Source organism: Rhinolophus ferrumequinum, chromosome 25 (genome assembly GCF_004115265.2).
Source record: "Rhinolophus ferrumequinum isolate MPI-CBG mRhiFer1 chromosome 25, mRhiFer1_v1.p, whole genome shotgun sequence".
NCBI classification, from domain to species: Eukaryota; Metazoa; Chordata; class Mammalia; order Chiroptera; family Rhinolophidae; genus Rhinolophus; species Rhinolophus ferrumequinum.
Genome location: NC_046308.1, coordinates 27,277,564 through 27,305,425, shown reverse-complemented (window position 1 = coordinate 27,305,425; position 27,862 = coordinate 27,277,564).

The window sequence follows — 27,862 nt, the reverse complement described above, 5'->3', positions numbered from 1 at the left end:
CCCAGTGTTGGTTTCTTGGGCTTTTGGTCTCCAGCGAAGGGTCCAGTGCAGTGACAATGTGGTGCTTGAAGAGTTGAGCTTCTCAAAGGCAACGGATATCTGCTTCAGCCTTCATTTACCGGTCATTCAGTGAACGTTGAATTGACCGGAGGAGGTGGCATGTCTCCACTGGTACCTCTGTTCATCAGGACACTAACCTCATTCTGAGCCAATGAGGAGGAGATGGCAGCAGAGTCGAGAGACCACAGCTCTTCTGTGAAGGAAAAACCACAGCCCTGCCGGGGAGCCAAGTGCAGTCTCTGAAAGTGGACAGGGTGAGTCTGTGGGAAGGCTTTAATGCACGGAGCCAGCCAGCTGAGGCCCGGACACGTCTGGAAAGTAGGAGCCTACAAATAGCATCCCAGGAAGGCATGGGGAGTTGGGTGGGGAGGGCAGGGTGGGGCAGAACAGGCTCTGTTACCATGGCCAGTCCTGCAAGAGCCCATGTTGCGTCCATGCAAGCAGAGCAATCGTGTAAGAACAATCCCTCTCGTCCACCTTCTTCCCCCACCCAAATCGTTCCTCTAAGACCTCAACTAGTTCACCTCCACATCCTATGCTTCCCAGTGGGCTCTTTACTCTGCAAAGCAATATGTGGCAGCAATAATAATAAAAGCTAATACAGACAGAGATCTCTATGTGTCAGGTCCTGATCTGAGCTCCCACAATAACCCTATGAGGGACGTACTATTTTTCGTCTTTTCTAACAGATGAGAAACCTGAGGCACAGAGAGGGTAAGTAGCTTGCCCAAAGTCACACAGGTAGAGAAGCCTGAAATCAATCCCAAGCAACCTCGCTTGAGAGTGTGTGCTCCCAGGAGACAGAGGAAAAGAGGGCAGGGAGGGGGAGAGGGGGTGATGTGCAAACCGGAAGGTGAGAACGGCCGTGGATGGGCAGCGCAGGTGCCTGCAAAGCTCTCTCTCGCCCTCACTTCTCATTGCGGTGCATCTCTTTCTCCCTCACTACCCAGTGTGATGCTTGTTAGGGAGAATGACATCAGAGATATGCTCTCCACCCAGAAGATAGCTGCTGGTGAACTCTGTCCTCCAGGTAAAGGTACACCTGTTGCCTCACCTGGCAAGCCCAGTACGTAGAGACACCTGACTGCCAGTCGGTCCATGGGTTCTTCAAAGCCTGATGGAAGGGCTCAGACATTAAGGCTCCAAACACCCACCTTCCTCCTCCTACACACACACACACTCACACTCACACTCACACTCACACACACACTCACACTCACACACCTCCACCTTCTGCCCTGCCACACACATCAGCTGCTCTCCTCCCCCGGAATGGCGGGGTTGCTCCATGCCACAGGCACAGCCTCTGTCCTATGCACCCTCCTCACCCATGGTGGCTTTTGACAACCAGGCAGATTTTTTGCAATTCACTTTTGTTTTTTACTAAACAAAGAAAATAAAAATGTTCCTGTCATTGCTCACTGTGCTGTTCCTTCCTCCTATTAGCTCTGCTAAGATGCACCCAAAGAAAAGAAAATACAACTGCACACAATTAGCAATGGAAATTATTAATAGGAGCAAGAGATTCAATCCATTCTACAAGCAATTCTGTAGTGATTTTGGTAATTGATAGTAATTAAACACTAATTAATTCGTTTCCTAACCAATGTATTTACTTTATTTATGGATATTCACTTTAATTACACTTGTTTGCATTCTTGGGTTAAGCAATACAAATTTGCTCTCTTTCCTGAAAATATTTATTTGGGCTTCTTAAAGTCATCCTTTGAGAACATGTGGGAACAAAAACTAATTGCTCTGAATTGCAGCTAAGTACATTGATTTCTCACTTTGGAATGTGGAGCTAATGGAAGGTGAGCCTTTGCAGCCTACCGGATTAGGCCTCACCTCTGCTCACCTAAGTTTTGGTCCAGCTGTTCAGCAAACATTTTCTGTGAGCTCTTCTTAGAAAAGATCACGATCTTGGCAATGGGTATAAATTCTGTATGGACCTAAAACGTCAGGGAATGGAAATCCCATCTTTAGTTCTCATTTGGATTGAGTGTGATGACCCTAGAGTGACGTCGTGGGCGTGTGTCTGTTCTTTGGATTGAATGGCTGTTAGCTATTTTAATTAGACCCCCAGAACTGGAAGCACAGTGTCTGTGCATCCTCATTCCAGACACTCAGCTGATACACATATGTTTCTATCAAGTGGCCATCCAGCCTGTGTTCAGACTCTCCTACTGAAGAGGCGTTCCCCCAATATTCCATCTTTGGTCAGCTCCAGCTATTAGAAATTCTTCCTCTTACTGAGTGTAAATCTGTATTTTGAAAGTATCTTCCTCCTTGATGCCCTCAACCCCACCCGCAACTGCTCTACTCATAGGGCCATGGAGGGTAAGTCCAAGCTCTTCCACAGGTCAGCCCATCTGACACTTAACAACATGGCAGCACCAGACACCCAATCCATTCAACCATTCTCATGTAGAATGCATTTGTATTCCGTTAGCATCCTGTTGGGTGCAGGAAACCTAGCCCCCTTTCATCTCCCCTGAAATATGTGAAAGGCTATGGTCTGACTATTACAATGAAAAATAGAAATGACCTCTCTCAGTAAAGATTCAGTACTTCTATTCATAAGTTACATTAGCTTGGGTTCTGCACATAATGCTAATGACTCATTTGAGTTGTTGGCCCTACTAAGAGCAACGATAGCTGTGTGTTCTTGAGTATTCCTGAGGGCTTTTATGGTAATGAGTAGATCAAAGTATGAAAGAGACTCTCCAGCACAGAGAAAGTATGGAAACCCCAGTCCTGGCATCAGCTATATAGAAGGAGAAGTGGTCTCATTGTGTCTCCCTTTGATAGAAACCATGTTTTACCTTAGACTGGCCAGGAGTAAACTAGGTGAGGGATTAACAAGGGAGACAAAACATGCAGAACGGGGATGGTCAGCAGGCCCACACTCAGGAAGAATTTTTGAAGCAGCAAAGTTGCCCTTTAAGTCCCCATCGTTTTGGACCCCAAACCTCCCCTCCTGGAAAGGGAAGGAGGGTAAGGAAAGGGAGCAATGGTTGAAACAGGAAAGGACAGGAGAGTTGGGGGTGGCGAGGCCCTGAGTCTCATGCCGGTGAGAAGTACATAACCCTGATAAAAGCTGGAATCCCATATATACTTGATTCTTACATACAGGGGCCGGCCTTCCCATAAGACCATGATTGGATGTGTCAGTTTTTTCACTAATTGGTCTGGACAAGGACAGAATGAGAAGCTGAGGCTGCAGAGCAGATTCATTGCTCATTCACTGGCCTGTGGAGGCCCCAGGGCCCCTGCTCCTCAGGCTGGTACCTGACCAGCGGAAGGCAGCAGAAGCCCAGGGAAAGTTTGGGTCAGAGCCTTCAGCCCTGACCTGTCAAGCAAGGCAAGTGCTGAATCAGCCCACACCTCTGAGCTTGGAGGGGCTGTGCCAGCTGCCACCAGGGCCTGACTTCTGGCAATTCACTTTTCCGAGGAGGGCATGAGGCAATGGAAACAGCCACACACCCGAATGATTACAGAATCATAACTGGGGTTTGAATTACTAAAAGAGTTATGTTGGAGAAGGGCAGTTCTCTCTCTTTCAGGGAGAACTGAAAGAAAGCTCCAGTTTTTGGCCCAGAGAAACACTTGCCCATGCCCCGGAAGAACACCTGGGAGCCCACAGGATGGCAGGAATGACCATCGTTCCTTACACGGTTGATGGGTTGAGGGAGCCTCTTCTCCGCTGGGAAGAGAACCCTAGACTCCCAATCCTCCTACTAACGTTTGGTCCCTTAGAAAATCCTCTCATCTTATTAAATAATTCTGCCTAACTACTTTTTCAAACTGCGAAAGAAGGACTTCCGACTATATAGAAGTGAATGTACAGTAGTATGGATGTGTGTGGATTGTCATGAAAATAGTGTGTGTATGAGTGTGTGTGTGTGTGTGTGTGTGAGAGAGAGAGAGAGAGAGAGAGAGAGAGGATACACTCGCGCGCCATCTAGAGATCCACAGAGATGTGTGGTTTAGTGTCTTCAGCGTGGATGTAGGATTTGCATCTGCTAATCAGTTTAGAATCCAGAAAAGTAACTTCTGATAAAAGAATTCCATTACTAGTCAGTCAGCTGTGAAATACTGTACCTGTTCCATACCTTATAAAGAAAGGCCTGTTTTCATCTACACACACACACACACACACATACACACACACACACACACACACACATACGTACACCACATAATCCAGCCATGCCACAAGGGAAATCAGCTAAGAATTCATGAGAAAGTCCCTTGAAAGAAAAAAAAAGAAACGTCAAGGTTCTTTGAATTTTGTTTTTCTATGAACTGAAATGAGATTTCAGGACCAGAATCTTTCACATGCTGTTTTATAATTAAGGAAGGAAGGAAAAAAGGAAGGGAGGGAGGGAAGGAAGGGGGAAAGAAAGGAGGGAGGGAGGGCACTCTTGCAGACAGAGGTGTGTGAGCTCCATAAACAGCTATTAAATGATAACTAATAATCATGGGAATACAGTGCGTATAACCAATACGCAGGCCAAGTCCTCTCATGTCCTTTCCTTCGCTCATCGTCTTTGGAGTAATGGTGTTTAAGCATTGCTGAGCCATTACTCACTGGGATTTGGCTTTTGAGAGTGAAATGTTAACTAAATTTTAAGAAAATGAGAGTATGAAATCAGATGGAACATGATGGAAGAAAAATGATGGCACATTATTGAAAATTAAGCCCATTATCCTATTTGTTGCTTGAAATGATCCTTTGCCTTGGTTTCTTGTCCCCAAAATAGACCCTCTCCACATTCAATGTGAGTTGTATATTTGACTAAATTTAGGTAAGCAAACTCCTAACCCATAAAAATAGGTAAAACGCAGCCACTCCTCTTTGAAGGGAATCATTCGAGTTGGCAATAAAGCCCCATCCCCACCATTCAGTATATGGGCTGGAACAAGCTAAACACCTGACCAGCTTTCTGTGTAAAGTGAATTTCATAATCAAGAGCCTAATTACTGGAAGGCTCTCATTGACATGAGACGAGAACTAGGGCAAAGCAAGTGACCTGACAATTCCGTAGATAATAAAAGACCAGGAGCCTAAGATAAAGTAAAATTAGCTGAGGACACCACACAAAAATCTAATCAAGGTTCAGCACCAAGTTCAGGGTTTGAGGAATCAACATAGTAACAATCAAGACAATGTTCAGTTGGGTGGACGTCTGTTCTGATACATCATTCCACTCACTGCTCTCTCCCCATTAAGAATTTACCGTTTCTTTCCCATTCCCTGCTTATGTAATTCTTGCCCTGCAAGCACTGGGATGGACAACCAGAGGCATACATGTGTTTGTACACCTCCACCTGCAGAACCAGCTGTTTACCCATTCTCCTGTGTTGCTCTTCTCCTATATTTCATGTCATTAGCCATCTCTCTTTCACTGGTTTCTGAAACACTGTTTTCTTTCAACTATGTGGCATTGAATGTACCAGTAATTTGGATGCGTGTGCATTTTAATATAAACTCTATGTGTGTGCTCATGCAGTCTAGGGACCCTCATTCTTCTTTCTCTTTTCCCTCTTCCTGAATATAGATATTTCCCTTCACCAGCCCTTTAATCCTTTCTCTGTATGTTCTCTCATAACAATTGCATTCGTGTATAAGGCTTCAACTATCGCTTTTATAAACATGATGATCACATTTAACTTCAGCTCTAAAATCAGTCCCAAGAATCCCTTCCAGATGTCCAATGGCTTGCTGAGCTTCTCCATCCAGATGTTCCAGTACTTTAAACTCAACACATCCCAATCTAAACTCACCGTTTCTCCTATGCGCCAGCAAAAAAGAAATGTTTCTCAGTGTATTACCTGTGTCTGTAACGACACTTCCATCATCTCAGGCCCCAAACCCTCATCTTCCTCCTTCCTCTTCCACTCTGCAGCTGATAGATCTTTGAGCTTCTTGCTCTGATCATATTTATTTGTCTAAAAATCTTCTTTGTCTTCTGATTCGCCCAGTCCAAAAATATATACACTAATCACATCCGCAGCCCCCCACAATCTAACATAAACTGGCCACATCTCCCTATCTCTTCACTCACCCTGAGCATTGCACGCAGACAAAACACTTGCCACTCACTACACAAGACCATTTCTTTTTCTGTGTTATCCTTCCTGGGGCTCACATTTCCAGAGATGCAAATCCCTTCCTTAAATGCCATCTCCTCCTAGAAGTCATCCCTGGTCTCCAGCTGAAAGCAGTTAGATCATCTGATCTCATCCATCTATTTTTTTCATGACCCTTATCACTTTCAGCTTTGTATTAAAGTTCCCGATATCTCATCTCTTTCAGAAAAGTGAAAGTCCTTGAAAGCAAAGCCAGTATCTTCACACACACAGCAGCTGTTTCTCCCACAACACTTACCTAGTGACTTCTACACAGTAAGTGCTTAACAGGCACTGAATTAATGAATACATATATGAATAAATACAGGTGTCTGAACGCGCATACCTGCTCACCAAACATAAAGCCACTCATGACAACAAAAATACATGAATCAATCACTATATAAATCAATCAACCACACATTTGCAATGTGCCCACGGTGAGAGCTGTGCATATTTAGTTGCGTGCCCATGTGCACTCATGCTTAAACAGACGGAAAAAGTAACTCTTTGAACAAATGGGCAATGACTCTTTCCCTGAGTACTGCAAGTCATCCTAGCATGGGCACCGGAATGGAAGAAAATGAAAACACTCAGGTGGCTCTGAAAATGCCAGACCAGATAAAAGAGCTGCCGGGACTGGAAGAAATCTACATGCATTGGATAAATACCGTGTTTCCTGGAAAATAAGACCTAGCAGGACAATCAGCTCTAATATGTCTTTTGGAGCAAAAATTAATATAAGACCCAGTATTATATTATATTATATTATATTATATTATATTATATTATATTAGACCCGGTCTTATATTATAGTAAAATAAAACCAGGTCTTATATTAATTTTTGCTCCAAAAGACGCATTAGAGCTGATTGTCCGGCTAGGTTTTATTTTGGGGGAAACAAGGTATGAGAGTAAGGACTGGGGCCAACCCAAGCTGCCACTAAGTGGGTAAGGAAACCCAGCCCAAGAATGTGCTTAGAGGAAAGAAGATGAAACAGCAGAAAATCCCAAAATGGCTCTACATGAAAAACAGCCCCCAAATGTACAGCAAACCACATTGACATGGCTGGCATGTAGCAGTGTTTGTGCGTGTGTGTGGGAGTGCATGTGTGTGTGTGTGTGTGTGTGTGTGTGTGTGCGTTGGGGAGGAATGTGAGAATGAATGAATGAATGAATTCAGGACACCCTGATAAATTCCCCCTGGGATAAAATCCAAACGTCTGCTTCTAAGAGATAAACAGAAAGCTCCACTCCTCAGAGGCACAGCCAGAGGCTGAACAGCACGCTAATCTCTTCTGCACTGGGTCCCAGGCACCACCGCAAATGTGTACGGAGAAAAAAAAAAAAAAAGTGGAGGCAAAGAAGAGAATCTCACTAAAGGCAATAATGTGAATTCAAACACACGTGGCGGTTGGGATGAAAGCAACCAAAATTGATGTTGTTTCAAAGAGGGTGTAGGAGCAATAGCGGAGAAACAGATGCATTTGGCTGGCTAGATGAAGAGGACTCCCTGGCTAAAGTAAAGGGGTGGGGACCGGCCAGCTGCCAATGAGCACAGAAATGCCCTCCATTTCCCAGGCCCTTTGTACTCTCAGAGCTCTTCCCATTTATTGTGTCATTTGATCTTTCCAGCACCCAGTGAAAGCAGCACAGGTGCTCTTTTTCCCCCTCCGTGGAAGAAGTTAACTGAAGCCTTAGTGATTCCCCAGGTTGCCATCCATCTCTTCTAGGCCTAATCCAGAGCTTTAGGCTGGTACTTATAGGCTTTGATGTAAACATCACCTGGAGAACATATTGAAATTCAAATTCTAACTCCACAAGTCTGAGCTGTGGCCTGAGACTCTGCCTTCTAACAGGTTCCCAGGTGAGGCCAGGGCTGCCAGTCCAGGATCACTCACCCGGTGAGTAGCACGGCTTTGCACGCCATGTCCATGGGTGCTGTGACTGAAAGAATTGTCTCCGTAAAAGCCAGACAATTGGCTCCTCATTTGAAAGGATATAGTTGAATTTACACTATTAAAATTCTAGAGCACATGTCACAAATACCTGCTAGTGAGGGCTGAGCGGTCTTCAGCTCCAAGAGATGCCGTCCTTTGCCTGACTTGGTGACCCTGCAAAGGCTACAGACCCTCTCTGGATCTCTGTCCCTCACTGTGAGCAAAACCAAAGTCCAAGCTCTCCTGTGCATCAGTTATTGCCCAGCTGAAGGAGCACGGAGAAGTCCCCTTGTTTTCATTGATTTGGCTCTTGTAAAGCTCCCAAAAGTCTTGGAACACGGAGACTCGAAGGGAAACTCGTTTGCGCCATGATGCAAGGCAAACTCGACTCCTTGTTTTCCTTCAAGAACCTCAACACACTCTGTCACCATCCTCATGCCCCTTGTAGGGTAAGAGCAGGCAGCTCTATTACTCTGGTCTCTGCTGAGGAAGAAGGAGGGCACAAGGAAGGAGACTGTCTTATCCAGCATCCTGCAGCAAGGTCAAGACAGGACTCCAATACCCCAATCTCCAGCCCTACACTCTAGTTCAGAATGTAAAGAAAAAGTCATTTCCCTCACCCATCCTCACTGACCATGCACAATGCCTGCATTTCATCATTGAAAACATATTCCTTTGGGATTGTAAGTCTTTTTTAACTTCACAATGTGGTACAGACATACAATGGAATAGACTTGAAAAAGAAGGACATTCCGACACTTGCTACAACACGGATGAACCTTGAGGACACTGTGCTGGTGAAATAAGCCAAACACAAAAAGACGCATCCCGTATGATTCCAGTTATGTGAGGTACTTAGAGTAGTCAGCTTCGTGGAGACAGAAAACAGAATGGTGGTTGTCAGAGGCTGGGGGTAGGAAGAATGGGGAGCTGTTTAACGGGGACAGAGTTTCAGTTTTACAAGCTGAAGAGCTCGTAGATGGTGGTGATGGTTACACAACAATATTAATGTATTAATGCCACTGCGCTATAACTCTTCAAAATGGTTAAGGCAGTAAATTTTATGTTACATGTATTATACCACAATAAAACAAAAATGGGACAAAATATTTTTCTGAAACATTTAACATTCCCGAGTGGACTGCCCGCCGCCCAGCTCTGCTGAAAGCCAGTGCATTTTTCATGTTTTCCTCTGAACCACCTAGGGCCACCCTGCATAGCTGGCTGACCTCAAAACTCACATAGCCTCCAAAAGCTCCCAGGCCTGATACAGGCCTTTCCCGCTGCCCCACCCAGACTGGGGCTAAGCTAGAATTGGTCCAGGGTGTGGGGCTGTGGAGCCTCCACGCTGTTTGAAAGGGCATGACTTCGGGGCAGAGAGACTGGGTTCACTGCTTTTGCAGCACTCGGAGCTCAGCAGGCTCTCTCTACGTTGCCATCCTCTGCGTGCTCGCTGAGAATGACAGAGAAGGAGGACTCCAATATCTGAATTCCCCACTCCAGGGCCTACTGCCTCGGCCTCATCGCCAGCGCCAAATGCCCTTCAGAGACAGCAAACCTCCAGGAAAAATTAAATCCTCACCAAACACCCTTTAATTTTATCCACCTGGCTTAATAAAGGTGCCGGTATTAATGACCTCGGAGGCTTTTTGTCTGACAGCTCTGCTGATAACTAAACCCTGTGCTATTTTTCCCCCCACAGCCTGAATCTCAAGCGTCGCCTCTAATCTTATTTTCTATTTCGGGGCTATATTGCATTAGCACCTTTTTATTTCTCCTGGCATGTTTGACAGTGAGTTCAGGCTAGTGAGAATCATCTCTTTGTGCTGGCAAATGGGGATTGCATCGGTTGTTTTAGAATAATGACTTATAGTTAAAATTACCTCCAGGATGTCATAATTACATGGTCGCAATTTTCTTCTTTGACAAGGTGGAGAGGCAGAACTCAGGTGGCCTGTGGAAAGTCGCTGGCGTAAAGGAAAGAGGGAGACAAACACATGCGTACCCAAAGCCCCTCAGGAAACATTAGGACTGGGAACAGAGGAGTACGCTGATGATATGATGTGATCAGGGGCAGGCTGTTCACCCCCACACCTGCCCTCCTCCCACCAGGATGGACACAGGAAAGCCGCAGCACCAGTCTCATCCAGGATGGCACATTTGCAGGACCCCCCCCAAACTCCCCATAACCATGAGTATCACACCCTGTGGCCTTCACCAGTGTCTGAAATTCACAAATGAAACTTCCCTTTGGCCTAACTCATTGAACAAAAGGTCTCCACGAAGGTGGAACTGTTATCTGGGAGAGGTCCCATTATTAACATTAATAAAACAGGCTAGGTTAATTCACAAGTGCTCTAGTACAATGATTTTTACATTTGCTTTTAGTAGTGAGATGCACATTATCCTACATGAACCGTATCATACAGAGCAGGGGCTTACGGTGCTGCAAATAGACTCTGCCCCTTCAGCCCTCCACCCTCCATCCCACTCCTGGGGCTTCCAAAGAGGGGATCGGGGATAGGGACTTGACTGGACAGCCATTGCTCTGTCTAAAGTCCTAGAAGAGGCTGAGAGGGCGACATCAGAGACAGGGAAGGGAAAGGGTTGAAAACTCTGATTTCTGCCAAGGTAGGAGATGCAAGGGATAGGCCCTGGCCACATGCTGGGACCCAAGGGGAAACTGTGTAGGGCCAGAAATGAGAGCAGGGGTAAGATAAGCTCACCCTGGGAACGGGGCAAGCCACACCCAGAGGTCAACACAGCTGAGTGGACGTGAACTTGGAATTTGGAGTCAGACCTGGATCTAATCCCAGCTCCACAAGATGCCCTATGGGTGTGGGGGTACATTACTTAACTGCTCTGCGACTCAGTTTCCTCATTTCTAAAATGGGAACAATAACAGAATCTAGCTTAACGTGAGAAGTAAATACGTTCATACAGCCAGACTGCTTAAACCGGTGTCTGGCACTGTCTTGCCCTCAATAAGCAAATGCTGTTAGTACTATGTTCACGTCGCTATTGTTAGAAGTGCTCAGCCCCAAACTGCTGTTTTCTTGCTCTTCTCACTGGAAGTCCCCCCAGATGCTACATTCAATCACTAGGAAAGGGGGTCAGGAAAACATTCCAGGGGAGGTATGGAAGCTGAATTTTTTTTGAGCAGAATAGCTCTAGTGAGGTGTCAATGGCGTGAGCCCAGGTGAGGCCCCAGCCTGTATTTCTTTGTCAGGAGAGTGAAAGGGTGCCCAGTGGGTACTAGGCAGTCAGGAGGGGACTGTGAGAAAACCAATTTTTCAAACACGACTTCTAATTTGAGTAATTACTGCCACTAGGCCAAGGCAAAGGGAGGAAGAACCTGGTAGACCATCTTCTCTTTGTTTTCCTCTCCATCAGCAAAACCTTGATACCTCCCCCAAGGTTTTGAAACAAAATTACGTTTTTTTTCCTCGCTGCAGGTTAGACTCAGCCTGCAGGAAAAGAGCTGCATCACAGCCTCGCAGAATGCCAACTGCGGTTCCAGAAGAAGGAAGCATGCAACAGTCCAGTTTTCAAGTGACACTAATTAATATGGGGATTATTGGAAAAGCAGATCTACTTCAGTTCCTTGATTAAAACCCTCTGGGCCCTCCAGTGACCCCCATCCGTCCAATGGATTTTTGGCAGGCACTTGTGCTGGGGCGGCTGATGAAAGAGGTGCTTTGTTTCATCCTGTCTCCATTACAGCCACCATTCTCTTTATCTCTCTGGGCCTTCACTTCCTTATCTGGACCAGGTGATCCCTGAAGCTCCTCCCGCCTCTAAGAAGATTCTATAGTCCACCAAACAAACAAACAAACAACAAAAGTAGTTGTGGGGATGTAAAGGGAAGCAGAGGGAATATAGTCAATAATATGGTAATAACTGTGTATAGAGCCAGGTGGGTACTAGACCAGTGAGGGGGATCATTTCTTGAGTGATATAAATGTCTAACCACTATGCTGTACACCTGAAATTAACACAAAATAATATTGAATGTCAACTATAATTGAAAACTGTAAGGGGAGGAAAGCTAAAAGGGGAGGAAAAGGTAAAGGAGAATAAGAGGTCCAAATTTCCAGGTATGAAACAAATAAGTCAGGGGGAATGTAATGTACAACATGGGGAATATACTCAAAAATATTGTGATAGCGTGGTACAGTGTCAGATGGTTGCTGGACTTATCACGGTGATCACTTCTTTAGGTGTATAAATGTTGAATAATTATGGTGTGCACCTGAAGCTAATATAATATTTTATTGTATATTAGCCATATATTTAGTAAAAATCTTAAACAAACAAAAACAAAAAAACAGAGAGTAGCCAGGAATTACATGAAAGATGGTTAAGCCTAGACTGTGTTCCCACACACTGGGGTTTTTGTTCTGCAAACTTTTCCATCCCAGTACCTTTCCTAACTCTGGGCAAGGACAGTCCAAGTAGAAAGAAGGTGTGATGATCGCTGAACAATTGGAACTGAGCCACAAGGTGACGGCGCTCTTGTCTGCCGAAGGATTGTACGACCCATACAACGCTTTACACGGTGGTTTACACACATGCCCTTTATTGATTGTCAATTCTACCTCAATAGAGCTGTTAAAATGTGAAAAAAATATATCATTTATAAGAGAAATCTACTTTTCTCCCACACTGTCGGCAGTAACATTTTGCTGTTGATAATATACTAAAGAAAAAGTAGGGGATTAAGCCGGGGGCTTTGTCTATGCCCCGTTTTCTTGTTGTTTTTTTTGTGTGTGTGTGTGGTTTTTTTTTTTTCTGTGCCTCTGAAATAAATTACACGTTATTCTGGGGGGGGGAAACAGAGAAAGAGTTAAGCCCTTCGATTTTCGAGTTGGCAGCTTGTATTCGAATCCTGCTTTATCTCTTCTGAGCTGGACCAGGTGATTTGGACCAGGTGATAATTACCCTGGTCCTCAGTTTACTCATTGGTAAGACAAATGACGTGTATACCTGTCAAATGTGATTTTGGTGAGGATTAAGTTGTGTCTGCATATTGGAAGTACTCAGTAAGTGGTAGGTACTTAGGTGAGTAGATTAGGAGTCTGAATTACCTGTGGAAGTCACACCCAGGGCCACCTTCAGTTTTGCCTCATTTTTGAGTTCCAGCCTGTTTCTGTAAAAATGTTAAGGTCATTTTGTTTAAAAGGGACAACATCTTCAAAAGGGCTCTTCCAAATCCAATCTCACAAAAGTAACATATTGGGGTCCAGTTTTAGCTAGATAGCCTCCACATCTGATGCGCCAGGCTCCTGTGTGCTTCCCACCCCCCAGTACAAGTTCTTACCCCACTTTTTCTGCACTAGGATCTGGCCGCTCTCGGGCCTTCTGAGCTCCAGGCTGTGACCCCCCAATTCCAGTAGCTTACACGCAGTCTGATTTCTTGGCATCTTAAAGCTGTGTGCCATGCCACTCTCCTGTGATGGCAATTTCTTTTCTGTTGTTCTGTTGAATACATTTTTAAAGAAGATTCCCTTGGCCGCCACCGCCTCGGTTTTCTTTGTGGTTAGATGCAATGACTACAATCTTGCACACACTTACAAGTCAATTTTCCTTTAATGATGATTTTACCTGCTCTGAAGCTTATCAGAAGGAGGGTTCACGCACTGGGGTCTCGGCTTGAAGCTGTCAGTGGGCCGCAGCAGCTGCTCTATAGGCAGTGGCTCCTGTTTTGAATGTCATCAATGTAATGCTAATATGCAAAGCAATTTGTGATGCAGGAAACCGGAACCAACAATAAAAGAAACTGTGTTTGGGATTATAAATCACTTCCCATCGGCCTCTGAGCTTTCTGTGGGATTCAGCTGAAGAGGTTCTGCAGGAGGTGGGAGTATGCACATCCCATATACTCACTCCTATTTTTTGACAGAAGGGTCCAGAGGGTCATTGTTACATCTGGCAAGAAGGAATTAGAGGGGGTTAAAGTGGAGTAGAGGCCTTAGAAAGGAGTAGGGAGAGAGGACATTTATTAGGCAAAAGGCACCAAAGAAATGTGCTGACATCTGCTCCTATGGCTATGGCCAGCAGCTTTTGCAGGGGTTTGAATAGAGAGTTCTGGAAGGGCTGTTCTGCAGCTTACCAAGAAAAAGGCTTCATTAGGGTTCGTTAGAAACTAAAGTCTATATTCCCCACCTCAGACAACCCTCCACTGCAAAGAGTTGCTCTGTGACTTTGAACTAACCGACGTCTATTAGAAAAACAGGAGCTGTGAAAGCTCAGGGTCCAGTAAGTAATGGTGACAACCTGGCTAGTTCTGAAGCCAAGTTCCTTGATTTCTATAATCGCAGGGACGTCTCTTGCAATGCAGTCAGAGCATGGCTGCCTCAGTTGGCACATCTGTGAAATGGATCTAAACCATCTACCAAGGTGGCAGGCCTGGGAAATTTCTCCCTAATGAGAGCTATGCAGTTTGTTATTGTTTTAGTGTTTTATTTTTCAGAAGAATGTGGATGGGTATAGCCTAAAACAATATGTGACCATGAGACATAGCTCTAGAGACAATCACTATCCTTTTATTGTCACTTAAGCTGCATGCTCCTCACAATTGAAAGCAGATTTGGGACTAGGCTGGGATTCTTTAGACCAAGCCATAGAGTTCACAAGGGTCTTACCAGTGCTGGTGACTCAGAATGTTCTGAAAATTGTCAGAGAAGTTTTAGGTTTGTGGTGACAGGGACCAACAAACTGAAGGGCAGGGAGTGGGTAGGAGAGGCCACCCTCTCCTCTAAAATGCTCCTATCACAGACACTGAGTGAAGGCTGCTGCAGGATGTCAACTCTGTGGGATAAACAAGGCTGGATCATGGGCCACAGGGAAGACCCCCGTCCACATCCCGCCCTCAGAGAATTCCCATAACCATAAAAAGCTACACAAAAGCACAGGTGGCATATCCCAAATGCAAGATGTTGGTGCCTTAAAGGCTACAGGATTTCAAGGGAAGGGAACTCATTACAGTGTGGGGCAGAGGAGGTAGAACTTTGTCTGGAACTCAAGGAGCTAGAGTGGGAGAAGGAGAGGGCATTTGGGGCAGAAAGAGTGGCATGAACAGACTCGTAAGTGTGGCAATAAAAACGAGCATAACAGGATAGGGTGACGGGGGGGTGGTACAACCTGAGGATAGAGCACATGCAGGGGTGCAGAGCATGGGGAGAGGCAAAGACCTTGGCGATAGGGAAGCAATCAGGGGCAGGTTAGCAGAAGTGTAGTGCGGTCAGCATGGATGCGTACTTAAGACACTCTACACCACGGGTCTAAATCCTGTGTGCTGGGGACCCAGGGAGTGGAGTGTGGGGTGGGGAACCCTCTGAAAATCTTACCACCCAAACGTGCGGGTTCTGCTCTCACAATGGCACCTGCCCTATTTTCATCAACACTAGAGGGGGTTAGCTGCCATTGTGTGGACCCACAGGTGTCTGGGAGAGGGCATCCGAGCACAGCTCAGTCCCAGGGCTAACTGGTGCGTGTGTGGGGGGCCCAGCTGAGTATCCTCTGACCTGAGAACAATGATGAGAACTACCCAGAGATTCAGCATGTGAAGGTCTCCCAATCCTGTTTCTGGGATCACTGTTTTCAAAGCTGCAATAGAACTTTAGTCCCTCTGGATTTTCTGGGGGAGAAAAAGCAGTTATTTACTTACTGGGTTTATTAAAATGCACCCATTACCTGAATGCCTCTAGGCAACAGTACAAAAATATATTTTTAAAAAGAATGAGACTTCAATTAAGCAGAGATGCAGATGCAGCTCCGGCAAGTAGGCCAGCAGGCTGTCTCCTGTGGGATGGATGAGAGCCCAGACATGAGATGTCCTCCCTGCGGGCGGTACCTTCAGACTCCCCTACGCCAGTGGGGGAAGAGCTGTGCAGATGTCAGGGTGCCTTGTGCTGTTTCTCACCTCCTGCACTTCCCCATCCAGTCTGGGGTTCCTACAGTAGTTCTCAGGCTGGGCTTAGTGTCTATGATGAGGCAGGGAAGGGCTACTACATCTCAGGTCGCTAAGGCAGAAACAGCTAGGAAGAAGACTTGGAAAACACTGTTGATTAGCTGCCTGTATTTTGTTTTGGCTTCATACTCAGCCATAACCTGAAACAGGTCGGCCGTTAGGCTTTGACTATTTCTGCAGAAATCTTGTGAGGTAGGTAGTGAGCTTCCTAAAAGTCAAATCTGATGATATCACCCCTACAAAGCTTCGTGTGTCCCCAGTGCTTTAGGGTCCATATCCCTCCTCAACATGGTATTTGTGGCGCTTTATGATCAGACCGCGGGCTAACTCCCCTCCTACCCCTACCCCCACTCCAGTCACTCACATCTGTAGGTCCTAAACTTTGCTCAGCTAGTCTGCACCGCCAGGTTGTTGAAACACTTTCGTCTCTCAGGGATATCTGGAATATCAATATCAATAGAGTTCTGCAGCCAGATCGTTTCTTTTTGTCCTTCAGGTCAGTAGAGGCATCACCTGCTCCTGAAATCCTTCTCTGGTCTTCCATGAGGAGACAGGTGCTCCGCCCTAAATCATGAAAACTGTACTATAATCCTTATCACACTGACTTATAACATTGTGCTTACTTGTCTGTATCTCTGGCCCGAGTGTGAGTTACTTACACAAAGGTTTTTTGGTTCATCACAGGAGTCCTGGTGCCTGGAACATGCAAGTAGAACATCCAAGTTAGAGTGCAGGCCTGCCTCTAAGACCTGGCTCGGACCCTTAGCTGTGCTACTTGTCAGGGTCCTTGCTTTAGTAAGATGACAATAACAGAGGACAATAACACCTATCTCATTAAAAAATATATTGTGAGGGTGAAGCAAAACACTGCACAGAGGCCACCCAACTCAGTGCCCTGAGCCCTACATGACGAATGTTGACAAAGAGGGAACAGGGCCCTGACCTATGAGATCTGACAATTAAGTTCGTGAACTCATCCTAGAAAAAGTGCTACATACCTCATTGCTGAATATCACTATCGTCACCTTCAAATTACTCCCCTTGGAAAGCTATGCACCGACGCCAGTACCAAGTCCACCCTTCAAAGCAGTTTTGGGACTCTTTTTCTGGAGTAGCTCTCAGAGCTGTCGTTGCAGTACCCTTGATGTCCTGAATGTCATCAAATTGTCTTCCTTTCAATATTTGCTTTATCTTTGGGTAAAGAAAGAAGTCACTGGGGTCCAGATCAAGTGAGTAGGGGGGCTGTTCCAATACAGTTATTTGTCTACTGGCTAAAAACTCCCTCACAGACAGTGCCGTGTGAGCTGGTGCATTGTCGTGATGCAAGAGTCATGCATTATTGGTGAAAAGTTCAGGTCGTTTTCGTCTAACTTTTTCATGCAGCCTTTCCAGCACTTCCAAATAGTAAAGCTGTTTAACTGTTTGTCCAGTTGGTACAAATTCATAAGGAATAATCCCTCTGATATCAAAAATGGTTAGCAAGATCGTTGCAACAAATTTGCAGACTTAATTGTCAGACCTTATATGTCATTGACTTTTTCAAAAGAAGAGACTAAAGCTCAGAAAACTGAACTCACCTGCCCAAAGCCACAAGGAAGGCAAGGAAGTAGCAGAACAGAACACAAACCTAGGCTTAGCTAACTCCAAAGGCCCTGCGCAAACTTCTGTGCCACCTAGGGCTCGGCAGACCAGTCATACCACTCTCTGGCCCACATGGCAAGCCCATTTCCTCTACAAGGGAAATGCAAATTTCTGGGTGTTTCTGGCTGAATAATTAAGGAAACCTTTCTCACCTTCATCATCTAGGGCAGTGATAATGATTACGACTAAGTTTGCTGTAGACACATTTGTTTACATCTGGAAAACACAATAATTTAATGTAATGAACAGTGGGGCTTTGAGTTAGCCACCACATAATGAAATAATTTTATCATGTCAGTTCCTTTCTAACCCTTCCTTTCCACCTTTGTGAAATCAAGATTTTGGAATAAATTATCACTAAAGTTCCATCTATCTCTAAATTTCTGTGCTCTATATATGGAACAAAACAGCTAATGCTTCCCAAAGTCAAAGTCGGTCTTGGGATGCCCACTCTTGGGTAACACACACCTCTGTGTGAATAATGAATAATGAATAGCTGTCAGTACATTTCTGCTGTCCACCAAAATGGAGTCCTGGTAGGAAGGTCAGCCACAGGGAGAAAATCTGCGCCAAACATGGCTGGTTCAAGCTTCCCTGAGCTCCATCAGTCTCCAGGGGAGGAGGAAGCAGGAGCAAGACCCAGAGGCTGTATTTTCTCCAGTACCCTGCTCAGTACCCTGCCATTCCATGCCTGCCCCTCAGATGTAGGCAGGGGCTTCTCCTGAAGGAGATACTTAGAACCGACGCTCTCTCATCAGCTACATGGCAAGAGATTGATCTGCTGCTGGCGCAGCAATTGCTACTAAGAGACCATTGTCCACTGGGGACCGCAGCTGTGTTTGTATTAACTGTCTAGGGTGACCTGCCTTCCCGAGAGGCTCCCACACACACTCAGCCGCACAGCCCAGCTCAGAGGAGGCTTCGCTTTCAAGGAGAGGAGTGTGTTTACCATCGATGTGGTGATGCCACAGGGAGCCTGAGACTTGCCTGGCTTTGCTACAACTTCACAAATGGTTGTCACAAACTTTTCTCTACCTGAGAGACAAATACCATATGATCTCACGTATATGTGGAATCTAAAGGACAAACAAACAAACAAACAACAAAAAAAAGAGAAACAGACTCATAGATACAGAGAACAAACTGATGATTACCAGATGGAAGGAGGGCTGGGAGGCAGGGTGAAAAGGGTGAGGGGATTAAGAAGTACAAATTGGTCGTTACAAAATAGTCAGTGGGGATGTGAAGTACAGCTTAGGGAATATAGTCAATAATATTGTAATAACTATGCATAGTGCCAGGTGGGTACTAGATGTATTGGGGGGATCACTTCATAAATTATGTAAATGTCTAACCACTACTCTGTACACCTGAAGCTAATATAAAATTTGAATGTCAACTATAATTAAAAAAAAAAAAAAACCTTTTCTCTGGCCCAGATCGCCCAAAGCCATTAGATAACCCTCCCTACTTATCAGTGGTTAGTCAGGGAGCAACCATCAAGACCTCTCCACCGCGTGCCGCCCTTCATTTACCCAAAGAGGAAGCCTCCGGGTGTGGCACTATCACTGCAGCTGCATCAGGCGATGCTCAGCTTGCTTCATGCACTGTCCCCTCATTGGCATTTATTCATAATAGTATCTATCTCATAGGTTTGTTGTGAAGGCGAAATGAATTAATGCAGTCAAAGCCCTACAAACAGTGTCCGGCACAGAGTAAGCTCTCTACAAGTATCAATCGTTATTTGTATTCATTTAATCCGATGACTACTTAGGGAGCATCTGCTATGTGCCAAGTACGGAGCCAGGCCCTGGAGATATCACAGTGGGTAATGAAGACCTGCCCCTCAAGGTGCTGAGACTCTACGGGCAGAATCCACAGGCATTCTATGCTCTTCTTCAGGGCATACAAACCTGCCCTATGAGGTGGGAAGAGCAGTCACTCAAATTCCCACTTTCCACGGTGGTAAGTGAGAAAGGTGGCTCAAACTGACCTGCCTGAGAAGCAGAGGAGGGGACCCACTCTCTGAGCCTCCCCTCAGGCTCTCCAAGGCACCAATTGTCAAAGCTAGTCCCTTAGACTGAAAGCCTATCCCATTTTGTTTCAACTCTATATTTACCTATTGAAAAACCTCCTTTTACCAAGACCTCCAGATTCTATTTCCTAGCAGAGCCATTTCAGCTGGAATTAATCCTCAACCTGACACTTTCCAGTAAAATTGTCCTTTGTAAAAATCAAGGGGGGAAAAAAAAACACACTGAGAAAATGATCCCATGGCCACCCTCGATCACCTAATTTTTGGTACCCCCTCCCCCAAATTTTGTCAGTAGGCGATGATCTGAAGTTAAATAGCCAATCTCTCTACTGCATCTAAAGCATCTTAGCCTGGTCTCTTCAGACATGGAGAAAAGCCATTTCACATCCTCAGTGGGTAGCCCTGGGAGTGGTGCCCAACTCTCTGAAATACCAAGCAGATATAGAGAAAAGTCTGGGATTCCTCATAGGAATTAATTTTAATTGATCCATCAGTCAACAAATATTGAGTATATAGTTAGTATATGCTAGGCACTAGAGCTGAAAAAATAATAAGAGACATCTTATGTTCAAAGAGCTCACAATCCAGTAGGGGAGACAAATGTGAAAAACTTACAATACAGATGGATGAGTTTGATGACACAAATATTCATCCAGGAACTCCTTACTGCAGACTAATTTGTTTAAAATGTTATTTCACTGCTTGCTGACAGAACTTCCGTCCTCCACAACTATTCTCTAGAAATTCCTTGGATATACCATGTTGATTAATTCCTTCACCTGTTATGCCCTTTCATCCCACTCCTTGTCCATATGGAAATTTCTATTCATCCTTAAAAACCCTTTTCAGACTATCCCAGTCATTTTAAACCTTCCTTTTCCTATACTACTTCTCTACCTTTTTCATATTTCTCTTTTTGCACATGAAATTTTTGTCTAAAGTCTGATGAAATTTTTGCTTGTCCGCAGTCTTTATTTACTAGACCATAAGTTTCTTGAAGGCTTAATACAGTGACTATCCCAAACTAGATATTGTTAAATGTTCATTGAACAGAACTGTGTAAACGATATAATGGTATTACTATTAAAACCACCACAATAAATATTTTTGAGAATTTTATTAGCCAGGCATTATGATACCTCACATACATTTCCTTAAAACAACTTTGAAAGCAGAAAGAATCAGAGGTTGCTTCTCCAGTAAGTGATACCTTACACATGCATTGTATGAATTATTGCTTTTCCTGTATTCTTCCTCTCTCTCTCTCTCTCTCCTCTCTCTCTCACACACACACACTCACACATGCAGAATCTTATAAGCCATCTTTGAAACTCTTTACTATATTACAGTTGATAATCTGACTTAGATGTCTTCTTTCTGTATATCCATAGTGCCCTGCAGAGGTCCATACAAACACATCAATCTAGTATCGCTATTAATTTGATTGTTTGCTTCCTTCCCTAGACTGTAAATTCCCCAAAGACAGGCATGCCTCATTCCTTTTCTTTATCTCAAATAAACATCATGCTGCCTACAACACAGTAAGTGTTCAATGAGTGTTTAAGAAAAAGCAAGGAAGGAAAGAAAGAAAGGCAATATCTACCACAGACCAGGGCAGTTATTCAGATGGAAAATATTCCTTATAAAACCCAAATATTTTTCAGCAAGGCAAATGAGAAACAAAATCACTGAGCATACTGGAGCCTGGAATTAATGAGTTAACCAATTACTAGCTGTATGTCACTTGATAAAGCACTCCCATGTTATAAAGAGAACACTAAGGAATCTTGATGAAATGAATGGCCTTTTATTCTCAGTTGACTTTAGGCAAAGAGATCTTTTACTTCTAACCCGTTGCTTTAACTATTGAACCCAACGCTTCTCAAAGGCAGCCCCATTGGCCTGTTGTGTGCTCTATTTCCCCAAGCAAAAGTGGGCAAGAACAAGGGAAATTGTGTACCCATTTATTTAATAACATCTTTTACTACCCATTGTGTGCCAGGTACGCTGCCAGGCACTGGGGACACAGAGCCCTGTCCTCTGAGAGTTCATGTTTTTAGAACAGGTGATCACACCACCGTCTTCATGAATCCTACTACTCAAACCATACAAGGTTAGTACATCTGTGGTGGTAATACCTGTGTACAGCAGGTCCTCGAATAATGTTTTGTTCAATGTTGTTTCCTTGTAATGTTGATGAGGTATGTAGGAACTTAACTTTTCTTTGTATCAATTAGCTTCTGGTAAAATTGGTTTCGTTCTAGGTTGTTTCACTTAAAGCTGCAGAACCTATTGATGACTTTAAGTGAGAATTTACTGTACTCAACTAGCCAATAAAGCTTTTAAGCCTACCCAAAGAGCAAGGAGAGAGAAATAATGAGCACCTGAAATTGAATCGGCCTCTGACAAGAGCCTAAGAATTGGAGGGACTTTGGGAGAAAAGCTATGCATAGAAAATAAATGTAAAATGTGCCCCACTTCATTTTTTCCTGCATCACATGTAACAATGATCTTATCTCTGATAAATGCTTTTCCAGAGAAAAATCTCCAGATTTATTAGAAGCTACCTATAAACAAAAGCCAGGTAACCTGCCATCCCTTCCTCTCATATTCTGTTCTCTGACTTGCAGCCAACCTCCTGCAGATCCCATGGCCACGTGACAAAACTTGTCCTTCTCCTAAGACACCAACAGAGGGGTTGTTTGTTTTCAGAACTCCACACAGATGAGGTTGCTCACAGTGGTCCACAGTCCTCCTAAATCTCTTTCTCCATCTTCTCCACTAATAGGTACACCGCTCTCCTCCCACTTCCCGATTTCCATGTGAGATAATTGCTCAAGGTCGGTCTAGTCACCGAGGGTCACCCACTGACTCTCAGTGGTTGCAGTTTTGCAGGATGAGCCAGATTTCCACTTAAGCTGAGGAGAAGGAAATCCAGCTCCTTTTCGGGTAGAAGGAACACTTTTCCCCATGCAGAGACTGCTGCTTTCCTATCCTTCACCATGTGACCTTCCCAAACACCTGTGGCTACAAAGCCCCAGGCAAGTGTTAGTTTGTCACACTATACCTTGATGCCCAAAGCGCTCCCCACCCACCAAGGCTGCTCAGGCAGCAGGAGAGCGATTATAACCTGTAATTTCTCATCTCAGTTAGCAGGTGACAGGCTCCCATAACATGGCATCCATATGGCGTCACCCCTTCTGTTGAGCACAATTTTAGGGCAAGATTCATACCGCTTCTCTCTGTGCTCAAAATAGATGCCCAAAATTGGGATTGAATTTACATAAGTTGGCTGAAGAGACTGTGTTCAATTAAAAAGCTTTTGTTGCCAAGGAATTTTTTTAGTTGATACATATGCTCCTTTATTACATTCCTATGAGGGGAAAGATTTTGGGCCTTTCTCTCTCTCTCTCTCTCTCTCTCTCTTTATCTTCTTTTCCTTTCCTCCCTCTCTCCTTCCATCCTTTAATCAATGAGGAGGGGGTGGGTACCTGCCCCAAATGCTGAGTAGCAAATGAAGCAGCAGCCCATTTGGAAATAACGGAAGGCTGGCCCCTGAGAAATAGAAGCAAGTGTGACCCTCTTGCCTCGCCTGGGGCAGGGCAAGCTGCGAAGCTCTTCGCTGTGTGCATTCTGGGATCTGTCCCAGAGAGAATGTGTTGTCCCACTTTGCAGTCACCATAAATTCAATGGGATGTGTTTTCAATTGCACTGACACTGAGGCATGAATTTAGAAATATAAAACATGTTTTTTTTCAATCATGAAATAATCCTGCTCTCAGGCAAAAATTGGAAAACAGAAATGTACAAAGGAGGGGAAAATTCATTGGTAATTTTACCATTCAAATATGAACTCTGTTAACATTTCAGTGTATTTCCTTTCATTCTTTACTGCAACTGTCTATATTCACATAAATTTGGGATCATGACAAATACTTTTGAAACTGGGCTTTTTGTTTCACATTGTATCATAATTTCCTGAGCGTTTGTCTATATCAAGTACTATACATTTCAGGAACATCACTTTTAATGGGTGTACTATAATGTATTTAACAATTCTCTATTTTTGGATATTTATGTTATTTACAATTTTATTGGTATCTCTAAATAAATGTTGCTTCAATTAACAACCTTGACTTTATATGTGCCTCTGATTACTTTCTTAGGATAAATTTGCATAGGTTAAAATTTAAGACGTATATTCAATAGTGAAGACAAGTTGCATTGAGCTTTTCACGGGCTCAGGACTGGTTCATCTTATGATTAATGCATACATTTTTCACAATGCCTGTTTAGCATCAGAAATGAAATCAGTGTTTAAGACAGCCTTTTCATTTGTTGGGTGTTTTCCAGTGGAAAGCTAAATAACCCTGGTTGGACATTTGTTGTTTTTGCCTACTCAGCATCCCACACCGTCCCTTTTCTACATAAGAAATTCACAGTTGCCAGTACTGTCCCTTCTTGTGGCTCCAGTGTAACTAATATTCAATCACTTTTGGATTCACCAGTGGCCAGTCAGATTCATGATGAGGTGCAGGCTTGGACTTTCATCAGGACTCTCTCTTCCCTTTGAGATTGCTGAGTGGGTGTCACATAATCCCCGAGATACTAGAATTCATCTTTGACCCGACATGGGAAGAGCCCACCCAGATATCAAGTTGACATGAAAAAAAGCACAGCTAAGAGATGGAGGTGGATAGATTCCTGACAATATTGATAAACTTGAATCTATCTGTGCCTGAAGCTAACAAAATTATCCCCATAGATTTTTCAGTTATGTGAGCCATGAAATCCCATTATTATTTAAACTCATTTAAATTAGGTTTCCGTCAGGGACAACCTGAAATGTCCAGCTACCACAGATCACTGTCAAGAATCAAACTAAGAGCCTTGGGCTCATCATACCTGACCTCTGCCAATCATCTAATCGATAAACTGTATGATTACCTAACACCTGCTGTGAGTAAGGTTGTGTGATAACATCTGCTGGTGAAACTCCAGTATGACCAACTCCAGGCTTCTAGAAGCTTAGAGCACAGAAAACAAACTGTAGGGCAAAGCACAGGACCATGAAAAGGAAGCACTGGGTGTTTCAGAGGAAAGGTGGGTCATGCCTTACTAAAAGGAATAGAAAGAATTTTGTTTTGGGGGGATTTAGCTTGAACCTTAAGACATTGGTAGAATTTTCATAGGTGGAGTTTGAGAGTGAGGGAAAGACATGCCAAGTAAAATTACCATGACAAAGGACAGATGTAGGAAATCACTATGGGTAAAGAGAGTACTGGTAAGTGTAGAGACCTGTCCATGCTTCCTGAAGTATCAACATACCACTAACTGAAGAGAGAAATAACCATTACCTATAGAGTTACAATTAGGGAATTAAAATTTTCATGAAGTACATCTTACAATGATATATTCCAATTGTTTTCTCGCCTACTGAAATGAATACTCTTTGAGGTTGGGCACAGTATTTTCTCCGTATATCAAGCTCTTGGCATATTACTCTGTATTCTGTGCATATCCCCAAAAGACTCATTGACCAAAAAATAGCTTAAAACTAATTGCAATGTTCAATTAAACATAATCTATCAGATACTGAGAGATGACATCCTTACCGGGTGTCAGCACCTTTCCTTGGGAAGTAGGTCAGGCAAGTGAGTACAATCATTGTTTTAAACCACTAAATGCTTTGCAGCTCTGATAACTGGCTCTTTTGTGACATTCCTGACCTGACATGCAGGACCTAACAAGGCACCTTGCCCATAAATAAGAACTCAATACCTATTTAGTGAATTGAATTAATAGGCCCTGGACTTTATTTGTTCTTCTGATCCCTGGAGCTGGCTACACTCTTCTGCCTACCCCCTCATGACCTTATCACACATTCTTAAAATAGCTATTCCAATATCTGGTGCAAAGCTGACTGGTGGGGTTTCTTGGCAGAATTCTCTGGTCCAAGGTTTGTTTCCCAAACTATCCTCATCATGAGAATCACCTGGGGTGCTTGTTAAATACACAGATTACTGGGTCTCTCCTCTTGGAATCTTGATGTGTAGGCTTGGATTGGGGTCCAGAAATGAGAGATAAGAACTAGCACCTGAAATCATACTTTGGGCAAGTTGGAGAAATTCTGCAAATCTACAGAACTATCCTGGCTACAACATGTCAACCATAATTACAAGCAACTACTTAGCATGTAGAAAACCAGTCCTGTAAGGTGGAGAGAACACTGTCAAGGGAATTCAATATCTAGGACTCAGATCCTGACTCTAACACTTGCTAGCTAGGTGGCTTTGAGCAAATGATGTAACCTCTTTGAACTTGTGCTTCTGCTGTTGTAAAAAAAAAGTGAAGGCATTACTTGCCTCTTGGACTTCAAGGAATCTCATTAGAAGGGGCATGTAAAAGTGTATCATACCTGAGAAACATTTTCAGTTTGATGTCTTGACTAGAACTAAAAGCCATAAGATGATCTGTTTGATGGAGAAGATAAGCCTTCCACACTTGACAGTTACTTATAAATCCTGTTAGCTCTACAAAACCACTCGTTGCTTGCTTGTCCACACCAAACCTGGAAGGTCATCTCGATAACTAACAATTAGCATTTACTAAGCACTTGCTCTACATCGGACGTAATGCTAAATGAATTATTCAGATTGGTCAATTTAATCCTCACAACAGCTCCATGAAATAGGTACTACGTATTGCTATTTTATAGTTGGGGAAACTGAGGTGTAACTGAACTATACAAGGTAGGACAATTAAGTTCGCAAACTCATCCTAGAAAAGGTGCTACATACTTCATTGCTGAATATCACTATGGTCACCTTCAAAGTACTCCCGTTGGGAAGCTATGCACAGATGCCAGCACCTAGTCCACCCTTCTAAACAATTTTGAAACTCTTTTTCTAGGAATGGCCATCAGAGCTGTTGTCGTATTGCCCTTGATGTCCTGAATGTCATCAAAACGTCTTCCTTTCAGTATTTCCTCTATCTTTGGGTAAATAAAAAAGTCATTGGGGGCCAGATCAGGTGAGTAGGGAGGGTGTTCCAATACAGTTATTTGTTTACTGGCTAAAAATTCCCTCACAGACAGTGCTGTATGAGCTGGTGCATTGTGTTGATGCAAGAGCCATGAATTGTTGGTGAAAATTTCAGGTCGTTTTCGTCTAACTTTTTCATGCAGCCTTTTCAGCACTCCCAATTAGTAAACTTGGTTAACTGTTTGTCCAGTTGGTACAAATTCATAACGAATAATCACTCTGATATCAAAAAAGGTTAACAACATCATTACAAGTTCTCGAACTTAATTGTCAGAACTCATATTTAAATAACCTATCCACATATAACTGAAGTGCGGCTAAATAATCTGTGAGAGGTCACACAGCTATTAATGAGCACAGGTAGACTTTGAACCCAGACAGTCTGACTCCACAGTCCCTGTTTCTGACTCATTGAACCACAGGATTTCTGAAGGTGATGGGTGGTCTCCACAATGATCCACAGGACATTCAGACTCTCCAATTCATTTACCCTGTTATCTCTCTTTTAAAAAAGCACAAGGGATGGATAGGCAGGGCACGGAGGATTTTTAGGGCAGTGAAACTACTCTGTATGATACTGTGATGATGGACGCATGTCATTATACATTTATCCAAACCCACAGAATGTATAACACCAAGAGTGAACCCTAAGATAAAGTGTGAAAGGTAGGTGATGATCATATATCAAAGTAGGTTCATAGATTGTGACAAATGTCCCGCTCGGGGCGGGGGGGGATGTTGACAGTAGAGGAGGCTGTGCAAGGATGGGAGCAGGGGGGATATGGCAGCTCTCTGTACCTCCCCCTCAATTCTGCTGTGAACCTAAAATTGCTCTAGTCTATTAGAATAAAAATGCAAAAGGTAGTAGTTTTCTTGTAGCCCACCCTATTGATGTCCATTTGCCCTCAAGAGAGAATATTACAGAACTATTACAGAATATTAGCACTTGACAGCATGTTGGCAAACATTGGATCTAAGAGGATCTCAAGCTACTAAACGTGACTCCGCAGCCTTGAAATGGTCTTCTGTTTAGGAA